Source organism: Argentina anserina, chromosome 2 (genome assembly GCF_933775445.1).
Source record: "Argentina anserina chromosome 2, drPotAnse1.1, whole genome shotgun sequence".
Taxonomy (NCBI): domain Eukaryota; kingdom Viridiplantae; phylum Streptophyta; class Magnoliopsida; order Rosales; family Rosaceae; genus Argentina; species Argentina anserina.
In genome coordinates, this window is record NC_065873.1 from 7,658,805 (window position 1) to 7,675,872 (window position 17,068).

Below are 17,068 nucleotides of genomic sequence, written 5' to 3' on the forward strand. Positions count from 1 at the left end.
TCTATGCTTGATTTTTTGGCCAAGCCCACCATAGTAAATAGCAGCAAGACACTTCTTGAATCTAAAGAAGGGTGACGTGAAAAATATTATATAATTCGAGAAAAGTTCATGTGACGATCTAGATTTTTATAGGTTTATTTAATTGGTTGTTTGTTTAATTTTGGTCTGATCATGTACAATATATGTTAATCCACGCATGATATATATGCACACTACAAACAACACGTACAAGCATGATATATATGCACACTACAACAACACGTACAATATACATCAATCCACGCATGATATATATGCACACCACAAACAACACGTACAATATACATCAATCCATGCATGATATATATGCACACCACTAAACAAGAAAACAATTAATGAATCATGTAGGAAAGCATAGTTCAGGAATTCACGTATACAAGAAGAAATAAGATAAAAAAAAAGTGTAATCCCTGCATAATAACTTAGTTCAGGAGATTACACTGGACATAAGAACAATTAGTGATTCATTCAGAATAACGTAGTTCAGGAAGTCACTTATCAAACAGATAAATCTAAGAAATAAGAATCATACATCATAATCATTTAACATAGTTCTTAACCATTAACCATTTTAAAAACCATAACAATAAAATCATGTTTTACTTACCCATGGACCGTAGTCCTCAAGTCCATGTATTTTCAAAATAATTATATTTTTAGAACGATTTTAAGGTTGGTGGATTAAGAACCCTGCTAACAAGTACACCAACACTAACACAATGTCAAAACATTCAACCTTGGGCTGCAGCTATGCGAGACACACACACTCATAAATATTTTACCATCAAGGCTGCCACTAAAGGCAAAACACATTGATACTCACCACATGCCACTTGGCGAAACCATACAAGCACAACATCAATACTATTCACACCACTACATTCAAACATCAATAATACCGGAAGGTACATTTTTCTTCCTTTCCGGCCAAACAAAACACCCATACACTTCAACTATACAATTATCCTCCACAAACCTCCAATTTACCGAGAGGTACATTTTATTACAATCAATATAATCCAACAAAACGCGCACAATATCTTAAGGCTATAAATAAAATATAACAACATATAAACAATAAAATTATATGCATGATCTCATTATCACTTAAAGGTATATATATATATATATCACCATATATATATATATATATATATATCAATCTCACAACATACAAATAATCAATGCATACTAAATACGTCTAGTTACCGCTATGGGTAACTAGCTTAACATGAGGTTTACTCACATTTTCGCTCCCACTAGCAACTTGCAACCTCAATGGAGTAAACCATTACTCCAAAACATGACCCAAGACACCGCCAATAGTAGCGGCACTACCACTGTTACGGTGACCACCAATGAACACCCAAATTTACCTTGACAATCTAAACAACATTTTCAACAACTTTCTAGCTGATAATAAAGTCTAAATGCAAGCATAAACAGTCCAATCGACGAAGAACATAAAATCGACACTATCCACAAACCTTAGAAAAAGAAATCATCATTTCTCCTTGTCTATTTCGAAATAGATAAAATTGTTTTAGAGAGCTGATATACATCTTACAAGTTTCAAAACACAAGAAGAATCATCTTAATTGGTTGTCGGAGGAATGAGTTCTCCTTACTTCTTCAAAACGGGACAGCTGCTTTGTTCTTCATTTCTGGGCTTCAAACAGCTCGAATCTCTCCCAAACACTAACTCAGATCAGTAGGGGACGAAGAGACGGTTCCAACGCCACCGGTCTCACTCAATTCCGTTGCCGGACGACGGAGATATGGCCGGAGAAAGATTTGGCAAAAAAGAGGGAAAATTCATGTGAACAGTAACCGAATTGATTTTCTTAATTTCTAATCTCCTCTTCTTCCTTTTATACTAATTACAAAATCAGAAACCAAACTTCCGTTGCTAACAACTTTCACATACGACATCCGATTAAAGCATGCCGCGCATCTACGAACTCGTATTGACGGACCCTACAACTTTCACGAATGAAGTTTTCTGAGATTGCTAACGAATAAAAAGTCAACTCTTGACTCCTCACGGTAACGTTTCCGAGTAAAAATCGCTCGAACACTTTCGGTTTCTCCCTCGTAATATATAATCGGATCACCACCAATTTAAATATCTCCAAACAATAATTAGAAAATAATTATAAATTTCTGGATATTGCACTCTTACTCAAATTAAAGCTTCATGTCTTCATCTATATATTCAAGATTTCAGTAGGACCAGCGTTGCACAAACCAACTAACATTTGCTGCTCAGATTTTAAAATTAAAGAAATGACATGAATGATGATCACCCTCCATACCTATGTTCAATATATGTATTTACATATAGATTCTTCGCCCAACTGTCCTTGTTCTTGAAATTCAGTGGAAAAGGAGCTCGTGAAGCTGCAACCTTCATGTGGTTGATCCTGATCGAGACTGAAACTCACTTGACTAGAAGTATAGATCAGGATCCTGAACATCTAGAGGAATTGGTTCAAAGAAGTCCACAGAAAACGAAGTGTCATGGCTTTGTGTAAGATCATATATAGACCTCAGGATAACCTTGATCCTCAACACCCTGCATCAGCTGATGATCTTGATCCTCATGACTCCTCTCTTCCACATATGGATTATCAACGACATAGCTAATAAATAGTTGATCCTCACAAGTCTCAGCCTTTTTGGTGCTTTTTGGTTCACTATCAACAACAATCCCTTTCCTCTTCTATCATTGACCTTGGTAGCCGCAGTACTACCAGTAGTAGTTGATGTTGATGGCGGTGGATTTCTTGGGTTCTTCTTCAACGTGCACAATACCAACGAATCAGTGGGGCACAACTTATACTCTTGCAACAACTAACATTTGCTCTGATCAGGATTAGACCCGCCCTCATACCTAAAATCTCTTCTAACCCCAATAACACGATCACCAGCCTCAACGTTTGTAGGAAACTGCCCGCTCCAAGTTCCAGAGACAACTTTACGATCAAACCGGCTGCTTTTGGGATTCAATCTTTTGCGTTTCGTGAAGAAAAACACAGGTTCTCCATCCTCCAAACCACCATTCTTGTCCCAAACAACCCACGGTTCTTCATCGTAAAATTGAAAATACTCGAAGATGACATCTGAGTGGAACTGGTCACCCAAAGATAATAACCCACAAGCTCGGCCTCCGTGGGATGAAAACGGAACCCAACTGGGTAACCATTTGAGATTTAGACAAAATTCCTATAGAGTTGTGAACAAAGACTTAATGAAATGATTGATGTTTGAAACGCTTGAAGCATAAGAATAAGAGAACAAGAGAACACTTAGAATAGAAACGCTCATGTTTCCTATTTAACAAAAAAAGATTGGGTGAATCCATATGGGTTAAGGAAAGATCAATGAATTCAAATGGGAGAAGAAAAAGGAACGATGGGTGAGTCCTAATGTAAGAAGGGAACGCGCTAAAATTCCAGGAAATAGCTGTTCATAGAATTTGATCAAGAGTTTGTGCAGTAGTGCGTAATAGTTGGATCACTTGGATGACAAAGTCATCTCCTGCATGGCTTCATATTTTCCCTCCAAAACAATAACTTCCCCAACTTCAAATTCCAATCGATCCAAATTTTTTGGTAATAATCGAAACTGTTATCACTTATCCGTAGAGAGGGAAAGATGAAGGTGGCAAAAGCAGGGGCGTCATTGGACTCGCTAATCGAGTACTCGTTATTAACTTATTGCTCGAAAATGCATGAGAATATTACAGCAGAATCCTCTTCAGTTAACGACACACATAGATAATGTAAGGCCCGACCTGTTTTTGAGTATCATCTTTCTCGATAGCTTTGGACATGAGCTCAATTAACAACATGCATGCATATATATCAAGGGATAATGATACAAAGGATAATGACACAAAGGGTATCTCACATTTTCCCCATTCCTTATATCATTTTGGTATATAGAATCGTTAATTCCGTTAACACCGTTAAGTTTTACTGATAGAGCATAATAGGCCCATAATTATGTTTGTTTATTTTAATATTATTCAGCTAAGATCTAACCTATGTACTCAAAAGTAAATATTTATTTTTATTTGAAATTATTGAATCAGTTTATACTCAATTAGACTATCTAGTATTTTGGAAAATAACTTATAAAGAATTACAAAAAGAAAAGAAAAAATTAAGAAAACTAGAGAATTTTAGAAATAAGCTTACTAGAACTACTCCATAATACTGAGGTACCATTTATCAAGTACATAGAAGAATATATTCTGTCAGAAGATATATTAAAACTCTCAAAGAAACTCTAATAAAACTCCAAATTTTTTTTAATAAAAGTGTTGCCGACGCATAAAGACACACAACTTTGTTTTGATAAAAGTAAAGTTATCAAGATAAAATTCCTTGTCGTCCACTTATTTTTGACTAAGTTTTAAATGTAGTTTGGAGTCGAGAGTTTATAAAAGGAAGCTCACCCTTGTAGTGGAAGGGGCATCAAAAATAAAAATCAAGAGAAAACTTGAGTGAAGTTCCATCCCCCCTTCAGGGAGAAGTTCAGCTTTAGAATAGTGTGGGAAAAGTGTGAGTGTATATTATAGTCTAAGTGTAAGAAGTGCTTTGTGAAGTTTCCTACTGTTGTAATTTGGTGTGGAGTACTTGTGCTATAAGTAAGTTGTATTTATTTCAGTCATGAATAGCTAAACAACTTTAACTGTTTACCTCATAGTTGAGGTTCTGGGTTTTAGTTTGTATTAATGTCTAAATAAATAAAATATATTGTGAGCCCATAACACCGTCTTTGTGTTTATACCCTTAAGTCCCCAGGTGGCGGACTACCGCCTAAGAGTGGATCTAAGTGTTGTTGGTTTAAGTTTTGTTTTTTACTTATGTTAATTTTACTTATGGTATTTTGTTTCAATCTGTCTAAACACTTTCATGAATAAATCAGCAGTGATTCCGCTAAATCTAAGTAACCGTAGACATGAGATCGTTAGGTAAAAAATTTTTGGCATGTTGAAGACTAGTTATTTTTCAGATAATGTCTGATAGCTGATAAGGATTACTTGAAGTTAATAAAAAGAAAATCTGTTAACTTTAACGGAAGTGCTAGTTTTAGATCCCATTCTAATATATACTTTCAAAGGTGAGACACCATTCTAATATTATCAAAAGGGTGAGATATGAAAAATTAGAATGAAAAAAAAGTCAGATATTGTTGGTATCATTTACTCATATATCAACATTAAACACATAACCAACATATCAACAAAACTATATGCTTGATTTTCTTCATTTATTCCTTGTTTGAGAAGGCTGAAGACGTGCATCCATGGAAGTTGGGTCTCCTGCTACTGAAGAGTTTGTTGTCATGTGATGTTGCCGACCTGGTTCAGGGCTTTGTTGTGGCTCTTGCGTTGATTCTAGTCAAGGTTCTCTAGCGGTAGATTTGACAGTCGGTGGCTTGATGCCTCGCTTTCTCCATGTAGGAACCATCTATGTGAGGAGGGTTTGTTGGCTTCGGTTGGTGTGCCACCCATGGAAGAGGTGGAGGTGATTGAGCATAACCAAATATTAGTGTAGTGTGGATGTGTTTAGAGGACCCTATTCTGCGTAGGAGGGACATGAGACAACGAGTCGGTCGTGAGTTCACGACCCTTCACTTACAAATTAGATTTGTTCGACATTTATGTTTTATTGATTATTGAATTTCATTTTCGATTTCTATTTCAGAATAGTTTAGAAGTCACTTGGTAACGTTTCATACACGCATATGGGTAAAAACGTGTTCACTACAATAGTTTCATAAAGCAAAAAATAGAGAATATTTTAAAGTTTCACAAAACAAAAGTGAAAACATTAGGGCCTGTTCGTTTACGTTTTGCAAAATAGTTTTTTTTAAAACAGTTTTCTAAAATAAAAATGGATGATTAAATTAAGTGCATCTGGATTTGAGAATGCATTCGGCTGTTAAATTTGTAAAACAATTTTTTAAAAATGAAAATGGAAAATGTTTCGGTATATAAATTATAAATATAAAATTTAAAATAATATCCAACAAAAGTACATCAAAGATTTAAAGGTGAAGGATAAAATAGCCATTTCTAAGGATGAGGGATAAAATCATGCCACTGTTCTAGAAAAATTACTATTATACCATTGTGTGTGTCTTAGCCTTATTAGGTTTCCTGTTACAGATAGATTCGTATCTCAGGACTCCGAATCCTGCGGAATTCAAGTGATGTAATGCCTATATATATATATATGCCCTCATATCATTCAATAATATACAATTATTTCATTCTGCATCCGCCACAATCTTTCTGCAATTTCTAACATTTGTCATCGTGCAAGGTTCTCTTGTAATACATATATATAAAAACAATGAATAATACTTATACGTAATCTCTACTACTATAAAGTGTGGGCACTTGCATAAATCACTAAATTAAGAACACTCAGATTTGCCCTTCCACCGTCTATATCTCACAAACAAAACGCAAGGGCTAGTTCGTAAAGCTAAAGCAACAAAACCAAAAATTAATACGAGAGCAGGAGTGGGCTACGAATAAACTCACCCGACCACTCATCTCAACTTCCCCACGATCTCCGATCTTAAGGATAACTGCCAGGGAAAAACTTGCGTACAAACTAGTATGTACGCGTGCGTCCGAACTTTCATTTATTTGCACACTTTGGGAATATAAATACATGATTTCAACCGTTCAAAAGTTTAGTTTATTACTAAAGATCATTTCTATAAAAGATCAACATAAACAAAAATCGTTTGCTTTGTCGATTGCATCAAACAAATGAACGGTTATGGTGAAAGTTAGTAGTCTCATGATCAACCGTCAATTTGTTTGATGCAATCGACTATGAATACGATTTTTGTTTATATCAATTTTTTGCAAACATGATATTTAGTAATAAACTAAACTTTTGAACGGTTGAAATCATGTATTTATATTCTCAAAGTGTGCAAATAAATAAAAATTCGGACGCACGCATACATACTAGTTTGTACGCAAGTTTTTCCCTAACTGCCACTCAGCCAAGCCACGATATGAGAAAAGAGATGGCTATATCATTACTCTCGAATCACAAGCTACACACCTCTCTCCCAAATTGCAAGCTAAGAAATTACAACCGAACAAAGAGAAAGAGCGGCGGAACGAAGAGAAAGAGACGAATTCACTTTTGGGTTCATCTCATTTAGCTCTTACAGGTTTACCAATTGAGTTTTTTTTTCCTTCATTTAATTTTCCCCCCTCTCTGCGATGAATTGAGGAGTTCATGTTCGTATGTCTTTGTTTATGACCAAATTGCAGTCATTGGATGGTTAAATTGAAGATTACACCTATTTAGTTGCAATTGGGAGGTGGGTAGTAGACCATTCGATGCATTGGAACAAACGGGTGTTGCAGCACAACTTAAGGCAAAAGAGGTCAGAATTCTAATTCCTTATGTTGTTCGTCTAATCTATCTATCTAACCGCATAGAACACTTTTAAATCGTTTTTAAATATTTAAAATCTATTGTATATAAGCTTCATATCCTTATCCTTAGTTCAAGCTTCATGTTTTTTCTTTAAAGTGATGGCAATTGAGTAAGCAAGAAGTTCTTTCAGAATCTATCTAGCTATCCATTTTAGAGCTGTAAATAGAAGAAAACTACAATCTAATAAAGCTTCTGTGTGTACAAGCAAGTAATGCATGAATATCAGAATTGTAAACATATCTACTATGATACAATTAGAGAATAATTTAAGTTTCAAGCTCAGCTTTCAATTTATATCATATCTTTATATATGCGTAATATGCTTGCAGGGCTGTTAAGAGGATTGGGAGGTGTGTGATCAATTAAAAGGATTCTTATGCTTTTGTTTTCTGTCCATTTGTAGGGCTATTAGCTAGAATTGGCATTCCAAGTTGTTTGTAGAGAGGCCAGGTCCCCTCTCTCTCTCATCGGTTAATTGTCAAGTTCCGTGGGTGCAAGGTAAGACTTGATCATTCTCTAAGCTTCCCGTTCTGATGATTAGAAGTGGTTAGAATTAAACCTGGGCACTTAGATGTCAGTATTGTGTGTATCATCATCCCTTTGTAAAATTAACTCATACGATGATTAGATCAATTCTTATAATTCAATTTTCCTGATCTGTAGTGCTTCATTTCATTGCATATTTCACTCCTAATGCTCACAGAGCTCATCCAGTTGTAGATGTTTTCTATGAATCAGTGTGTTAAGAAATGCACACCAGGTGTTTGTGAAAAGTACCAAGATAAATGTTTGTGTCTTTTTACGTAACTAATGAATTTTTATGTGGTATCTGGGCAAGTATTATCATTGTATTTAGAATGTAGTAGTGTGTATCATCATCATCAAATTGGAGCAGTCTTTGATCAGTTGTGACTGAAAAAATTAGCCATGATTAGATCACTTTGTATTGATAATATCTTGCTATCTTTGTACCTTGATTCTTGGTCATTGCATATCTACGTTTCCATTTACGTCTGTGAGGGTTATATGATGAGTAGCCTATTACCCCAGACCATGTTGTGCCATGTTGGAGATGATAATTTTGATGAATGTTTTCACAACATTCTCAATTTATGATCAATGCATTATTCTATCTAACCATCCCTCACTCAAATTTTGTTGATAGGCAACTTCGCTGCTGCAACATCATATGAGCTACTCATACTTTTGCAACCATTTCGTAGGTTACTCACATATGCATTGATATATGTTTCTATTTGTGTATACTCATACATGCCAGTTTTCTTTAATCAGGTGTGAATTCTACAATTGTGTTGCGCAAATAAAGGAATCCAGGGAGTAAGCTAATCATAAAGGTCATGTTTACGTACTCATGAGACTCAGTTACCCATATGTTACCCCTCATGCAGTACACCGACAGACACTAGGCAACTCATATGTTACCCCTCATGTAGTATACCGACAGGCACTAGGCAACCCATCTGGTTACCCAAAATCATTTAAAACATGGGTACTCATGAGACCAAAGTACTCATCTGTTACCCCTCATGCATTACACCGACATGCACTGCGCAACCCATTTTGTTATCCAAAATCATTTAAAATATGGGTACTCATGAGACCCAGACAACCCATTTGTTACCCCTCATGCAGTACACCGGTACACAAACTAGAGCTCTAACTGATCGTAACTGACACCCGGCCAAGGCTTGGTTCTGATTACTGCCACAACGTTCGAAAACCAGAAAACGTTTTAACAAGACTAAATGTTAAAACCACGTACAATAAAACAATCAGCACATGTTTATTGTACTACAACCAAACGACTCTTGCACAACAATATAAATATAGTCACAAAATTATAATCTCACATTTGAAATAAAACCGAAACATTATATAATATAGCAATCCATATATATGTATCGTATTTACAATTTTTGTACACATATACAACCCACTATATTATATAAATGTCACAGTTCACTCTTTTTTAATAGAGTTTTTTTCACCAACAGTCCCTCAACTCTGGTGTACCTACCAATGTGATACCTCAACTCTTAATCGTACCAATGTGATACCCAGACTCTAGTATTGCTATCATTGAAGTACTTCCATCAGTTTTTTTCAATTTCTCCGTCATCTTGGTGACGTGGCAAGTACGTGAGGCCCACACAGAGGGTTAAAAGACAAAATTAACACCATCTGAGAGGAGCAATGTTTTTCCCGCCCTTTACCTTGAGAAAGACACCCAACAATTCCAATTTTGGCGCCAATTTTCCCTCCATACTCCTTAATTTGTGTCTCTTATCTAAACTAAAGAACTACAATCTGATAAAACCTAGATCAATCTCATTTTCTATTTTTACCCTAGCACTTGTTAAACTAACAGAATAAATATAGAAATTTATATGGAACATCTCATTTCCACAATCTCATAAGAATATAGAAACACATAACTTAACGAAATTCAAATACATGTTTAAGTACCATTAGTTGCCACCTTTTATGTTGATCTGCCATGATTTTTGCTTGTAAGAACTAATGGTACTTAAACATGTATTTGAATTTCGTTAAGTTATGCGTTTCTATATTCTTATGAGATTGTGGAAATGAGATGTTCCATATAAATTTCTATATTTATTCTGTTAGTTTAACAAGTGCTAGGGTAAAAATAGAAAATGAGAATGATCTAGGTTTTATCAGATTGTGGTCGACTGGTTGGCGGTAGTTCTTTAGTTTAGATAAGAGACACAAATTAAGGAGTAGGGATGAAAAATTGGCGCCAAAATTGGAATTGTTGGGTGTCTTTCTCAAGGTAAAGGGCGGGAAAAACATTGCTCCTCTTAGATGGGGTTAATTTTGTCTTTTAACCCTCTTTGTGGGCCTCACGTACTTGCCACGTCACCAAGATGACGGAGAAGTTGAAAAAAACTGACGGAAGTACTTCAATGATAGCAATACTAGAGTCTGGGTATCACATTGGTACGATTAAGAGTTGAGGTATCACATTGGTAGGTACACCAGAGTTGAGGGACTATTGGTGAAAAAAACTCTTTTTAATAATTCAAACATATAAGTCACCGCCAAGTGTAGACTTGTCATAGTGAGATTTACTCACATTCACCATAGTCCATAATCACTAAAATATTTTTAAAATCATTTATTAAAGTGTTTCACTTACCCATAAACCGTAGACGATGATCAAGTTTACGTAACTTAAACAAAAAAATATTTTTAGAATAATCTTTATAAGATAGTGATGCAACGACTATATTAACAACTCAAACTAAATTCAATAATTATAACACTACTTCGATCATGATGATCCTTGTGAGGTTTACTCACCTTATTTCCTGCATGTAACTGCCATGACACCAAAATTAATTTCCTCACTCGTTTCGTCGGTCACCTAATAGCATGATAAAATGTTTAGAAAACGATACGTAAAATATCAGGTGACGATTTCATTACAGCTAAACACTGCTCGTGATTTACTGTTCACATAACACTATTGACGAACATTGTTCACAATTACTGTTCATGCGCTGCCACTATTTTCCGACCACCACCAATGACCACTACATTTCATCACCACAATCTAAATGACATTCATAACAACTTTTTAGTTCACCATAAAGTTCAATTTCGAGCCTAAACGCTTCAATTTAACAAAAATTGAAAAGCCCCAATTTAAAACATATGATTTCTTTTCTTCGATTCTCTTAGCACAAAACGATTTAGGTTAAATGGTTTGGAGGGTTTGTATTATGGAAGGAGACCTTCAAAATGGGACAAGAATCTCACCGATTGGTGGCCGGAAGAGGGAGATCCGGCGAGGTGTAGTTCGACAAAATGTGCTCTTTCAGGAGAACTTCTGGGCTTCACCGCTCCCAGACGGCGGCGAGATGGCGGGTGACGTTGCCACCAATCGACAAGGAACGCTACAACCTTTCAAACGGGACCGGTGCGCCACTCTATGGTGGCCGGACGACGGAGATCTGGCGGGCCAAAGTCGGCCGCTCGGGAGGGAAAAATCTGGGTTTTTCGGGGGTGAACAGTGTTCCCCTATTTATACTATTTTTCAAAAATGTCCAAATACCTTTTGATTCGTAACTTATTCATACGAACTCCACTTTAGGCGTGCCGCATGTCCACAAATTCGTATTGACGAACTCTACGATTTTCATGAATGAAGTTTTCTGATATTCCTAACGGATAAAAAGTCAACTCTTGACCCGTCACGGTAACGTTTCTGTGTATAAATCAATCAAACACTTTTGTTTTCTCCCTCGTACTATATAATCGGATCACCACCAATTTAAATATATCCGAACAATAATTATAAAATAATTATAAATTTCCGGGATATTACGGATGAGGAATGTAAGCGAAATTAAATAAAATTATATTTGCATAGTGTTATTCATTACTTTGTCCATGCATGATTGTTTCTATGCTATTATTTATGTTTACTACATTTTTGTTTTCGTTGTTATTCAATTACTTAACCACCTTTCTATATAAAAATAAATAAAAGTTATCCCCTATTTTGAGCTTATGAGAGTGGAGTTGACTTATTAACGTACAATACTTCTTTCTATTTATAGGAACACTGCAAGGAAGATATTTCCCAATTAAGAAAAGAAGTCAAAGGGTGAATGCTGGTGTCAGGAGACGTGTTTCATTGTATTTATCTGGTTGGCGGAAGGCAAAATCAAAAAAAGAATATTATCGATGGTGTTTCAATCTACTCAACTGGTCACTGCAAAAGAATATGGGTGTAATTGAATATTGTTGATCTAAGGAAATTGATTCTCAAAGAGTGGAACAAAAAGAAAGAAGAGCAGTATGTATTTTGCATCTCCTTTCAATTCAAATATATATTTGAAACATATTTAATTGTATTTGCATGTGAAAACTACAGCTTGCGGTACGAAAATGCTAAGGAGGAAGTGAAGACTTGCACAAGATCTCAAATCAAACAAACATGGAAAAAAGTTTGGCGAATTAGGTATATACTATGATACAAATTTATTCATTGTGCTTGAAATAATTTCAACAAAAATACTGTTATATGTATACTCATCAATGTTATTTAATATACGAGCAGGAGAACAATTCATCAAGTGAACCAAAGTGTCCTAGATAAGGTATTGAAATTTGTCTGCTAATTTGATATGGAACGTTAATAAAAAAAATCACAAAGAACTGTATGTTTATTCTTAAAGTTCTACATCGAGCATGAGAGGAAGATGAAGCGTATAGAGGATCTGAAGTGTATGAAATAGTTCAAGCGCATAGAGGTGTTGAAGCGTATTCTTGAGGTAAGTATGAGATTAATTGATACATATACTATACTTGATCAAATACTATAATGTCTAACAATTTTTATTTCATACGTCTCCTCTTTGGATAATTGAAGTAAGAGTGTGGCATTAAATGAATTATCTAAATGCATGGTACGTGCTCTACTTAATAAAATTATTTCATTTCATTTATGGGCGACCAAGATCACTTTCTTATGTTCTAGCTACTCTACATTTGTAGTCTGAGCAACGACTGTTAACAAACGGGTGGTTGACTGATTATCGTGACATAGTTGTACATCTTTATATATACGTATATACATCAGTTTGCTATAATTTATGAGACAATGTCTTTATTTTAAGTAGACTAAAAGGCGTGATAACCTAGCCTTTCACGGGTTCCAACCATTTAAATTGTGTATATTTAGACAAACCTGTCTTTGTACAAAGATTTTATGCTATACCGTTTGATTAATTAAATGCATTTTAAAATATTTAAATGTGTTTAATAATGTGCGTGATGACCTAGCCTTTCACGGGTTCCAACCATTTAAATTGTGTATATTTAGACAAACCTGTCTTTGTACAAATATTTTATGTTATACCGTTTGATTAATTAAATACATTTTAAAATATTTAAATGTGTAATTGTTTAATAATGTGCAACTAGTGATCAATGAGAATTAAAAGTTATTGTTACAGCTAAAGTGAAAAACTTATATACGCATGTGCTCATTGAAGTTTAAATTATCCTCAAATCGACGAGATTATTGATATAATTTCAATGTACGTAATATTGATCCTTTAACAAAAAAAATGAAAAAAATATATATATGCACACGTGAGCGCGGCCCTTCCGCACATGCATCGCACGGGCATGAAGGCTAGTAAAATGATAATCCAAGCAACAAAGACAAAATACTAAGCAACAAGACAACTACAATGCAAATAAGGATTCTAAAGAGCTTCTAGCCAAGCTCTTCTTCTTCTTCCATCTGACATGGTAATTAAGGAAAAGTCTCCTCCATTCAACAGTTACAAGCTTGTTTATCAATTTGATAAATGTTGCATTGTCAATGTCTCCCAATGATTCCATAATCTGGACACACTCTTCAATGAAGTACTTCTCCTTATTCTCTGTAGCATTTGTTTTCTTTTCTTTCTTGTAGTTTTTCTTTCATCACCTCACCACAAATTTCTAAATAGGCTTCCATTTTGTGTCATTTTTTGGTATGGCGATTTGAAGATGGAGCATCTGTCATAGCTTTTCTTTTTCCTCTTGTCTCACTCTGAGCATTAAAATCATCATCAAGATTAATGTGAACTCCATTACTAAGAAATTTGTTCTCTAACTCGCGCTCATCATTTGAGTTGGGAGGGAGTTGGCTAGAGGCATAATGTAGTTGACCCGTTGCAGTAGTAGTATTAAATATTTCCCCTAAAATGTCATAATGTTCCAAGCCTTTCTTAATAAAAAAGAAATTTTTTATTTAAAGCAGAATCACCTAATTTCATATTAATAGTCAAACGTTACATTAACTTTGAGTATACCTTAATATATGTAGCCCATACGTCATCTGATGCGGTAACAGTGTTTGCATTAGGATCCTATCCAAATCCAGTATGCTCAATCAAATCAGAAATTTCACATTGCTTTTTACGAAGTCTATTGAATTTAGACTTGAGTTGTGGCACAATGTATCTTTTTTCAGTTTCAGCAAACAACTCTTCACTTATTTATGTCCAAATTTTCTTTTTGAAAGTAGATGATTGCATATCTCCCTTTTTCACGTGCTCGTGCAACGAATGAATTTATGAATCTGCCTTCATTCTTAACAGACCATTTGACCTTGTCATCAACTTTAACTTCATTAGAAGCCATATTCCTTGAACACCATTTTCAGTCAAATTTATTACAGAAACCAGTAAAACTCAACAAAAATAAGCATACTGAACATATACCAATCAACTCGATCCCAACTACTATGTAGTATAAACTCTACAGGAAACACATACCAACTTAAAGCATATCATTTGTGTCAAAATCCAAATACGTACTATAAAGTCAAAAGTCTCTCAAAGTTATCATATGTCTACTGCATGTAGTGTGCAGTGTGCACTCATGCTCGTCCATAGCCAATATCCTCTTGTTTTTTGATAAAGTCCATATAGCAGCCAATATCTACTCAGACCTAACTCTTTCTTTGATAGAAACTATTATAAATCTAGAACAGACAAAAACAATACATGCATTTGCTATAACATACATGCCATAATCTTAATTAATCTGAATTCGGCAAATATCACACACAATCCAAACCAAAGCAAACGTGGAATTGTATAGTTATCGTTATTCTTGCTATACACAACAGTATATTATATCAATCTATCAGATTATATCAACGCATATATTCTAAACAAATTCGAAACATTATTCTTGGCAAATCAGAACAAATCTAGACAGAGGGATGAATGAAGTAAACTGTAATACCCCGATTTTTCGGGTTCGCATTGTAAAAATTCTTGTAACTCATTTAAATTGAGAATTGAATAAATCGCATTTTTCGTTTTCTCGTCGAGGTCAAACGAAACAAAAACCAACTTCGGAAATTTAAAAGTTAAAAACGTTACGGTTCCGCGACACGGGAGTCGACTTTTACTCCGTCGCTCGTCTCTGAAAGCATCCTTCATGGAAGTTTTAGAGCTCATCGATACGATTTTGTGGACATGTCATGCACTTTAATCGGACATTGTATGTGAAAGTTATTGACGACGGAAGTTGGTTTCCGATTTTGGAAACCCTAGATTCCAAAAACAAAAATTTCTCTCTCTCTCTCCCTGCAGTCGCTCTCCCCCTCTCGACCCGACCTCCCACATGAGGGGTAACAGATGTGTTACTTGCTTATGAGTACCTATATTTTTGTGATATTGGGTAACAGGTGGGTTGCCCAATGTCTGACGGCGTACTGCATGAGGGGTAACAGATGAGTACGTGGGTCTCATGATTATAAATGTATTCGGGTAAACAGATGGGTTGCCCAATTTCTCATGAACACTTATATTTTCAGATATTATTGGACATTCAGATGGGCCGTCCTATGACTCATGAGTTCATTTATAATTAAATGTTTTCAGTATTTTTCTCTTGTATTACTATGCGTGTTATACTGTTGTTTTACTCTACAGGTGTGGATTAGCAGAATTAGAGGGCTACTCTGAAGATTTCGAAGTTTCATTATTTCTATTTGTGGTGAGGATTGAGAGGATTTTACATTTTCATTTGTTATAATGCTTGAATTTTAAACGGGTTTTGTAATAATCAAATCAACTGAGATGTACTATGAACTCAGTTATGATACGATGTGACTATAAGATGATTTCGATTAATTTGAATTTTGTTTAGAGTTTTTATTTCATGGCTTCGATTTTGAGTTTAACACTCGAAAATTTCGGGGTCGTGACATAAACTCCATCCCTTTTGCAGGCCAGTAGAATCAACACTAACCTTTTCCTGTAACAAAAGCAAATTGTGAATGAGACTAAATCAGAATGAAAGGCAAACCTAATACCTATAAAGTCCAAAGAAAATTCTCGTTCTTTCCAAAATAACAGAGCCGAATGAATCGATGAATATATATAGTCGTGAAGTAAACAGATAAAGCCTTCGAGTGCGCAAACCTCCTTCTCCGTTCTTTTACGTCAAATGAATATCTCGCTCTTCAACTTTTCCCAAAATCGCTGTCCCGCGTTTTTTTAAATTTAGGATTTTGTTTTCAGAATATATGGAATACGCTAATATCTCGTTTTGGAAAAGATAGTGTAAAACTGATTTTGTTTTTAAGATAGAGTTTCTGGTGAATTAGGAATCCTTTTGCCGAATGCAATTTACAACTGTTTTTATATATTTGAAATATAAAAAATAGTATTTGGAAACGATAAACGAACGCGACCTTAACGTTACTCTTCTCTTTCACTCTTTCGTATTCTCATTTTTATGTTTTAATTTTTTAAAAGTTATTTTAGAAAAAAAAACGTTACCATGCCAAACATGTCATAAGTTGCTCTTAAGTTATTTCAGATATTTTCATTTTTCCGTTAGTCCGTGAGGTGATGTTACCGATCATGTTGAAAGATCAATTTTTACAAGCAAAAAAAAAAAAACCTAAGAGAAAAATAGGTGAAACTCCTTGTGTACATATGGCAAGGGGACCAAATCACCAAAACAGGAGACCAATCAAA

General features: G+C 35.0%; 2 long non-coding RNA genes across 3 annotated transcripts; both read left to right on the forward strand.

Annotated features, from left to right (window-relative positions):
• Window positions 1-7,069: 7,069 nt before the first annotated feature.
• LOC126784428 (uncharacterized) lies at window positions 7,070-9,223 on the forward strand. Its single transcript, XR_007670926.1, has 4 exons — window positions 7,070-7,251; window positions 7,355-7,404; window positions 7,927-8,021; window positions 8,817-9,223. It is a non-coding gene; the product is annotated as an uncharacterized LOC126784428 (long non-coding RNA).
• Window positions 9,224-10,783: 1,560 nt separating this feature from the next.
• Window positions 10,784-13,097, forward strand: LOC126784427 (uncharacterized). 2 transcript variants are annotated; one of them, XR_007670925.1, is made up of 4 exons: window positions 10,784-12,369; window positions 12,448-12,534; window positions 12,634-12,673; window positions 12,752-13,097. It is a non-coding gene; the product is annotated as an uncharacterized LOC126784427 (long non-coding RNA). The 2 variants fall into 2 exon arrangements; XR_007670924.1 differs by having other exon boundaries at window positions 10,784-12,534.
• Window positions 13,098-17,068: the final 3,971 nt, after the last annotated feature.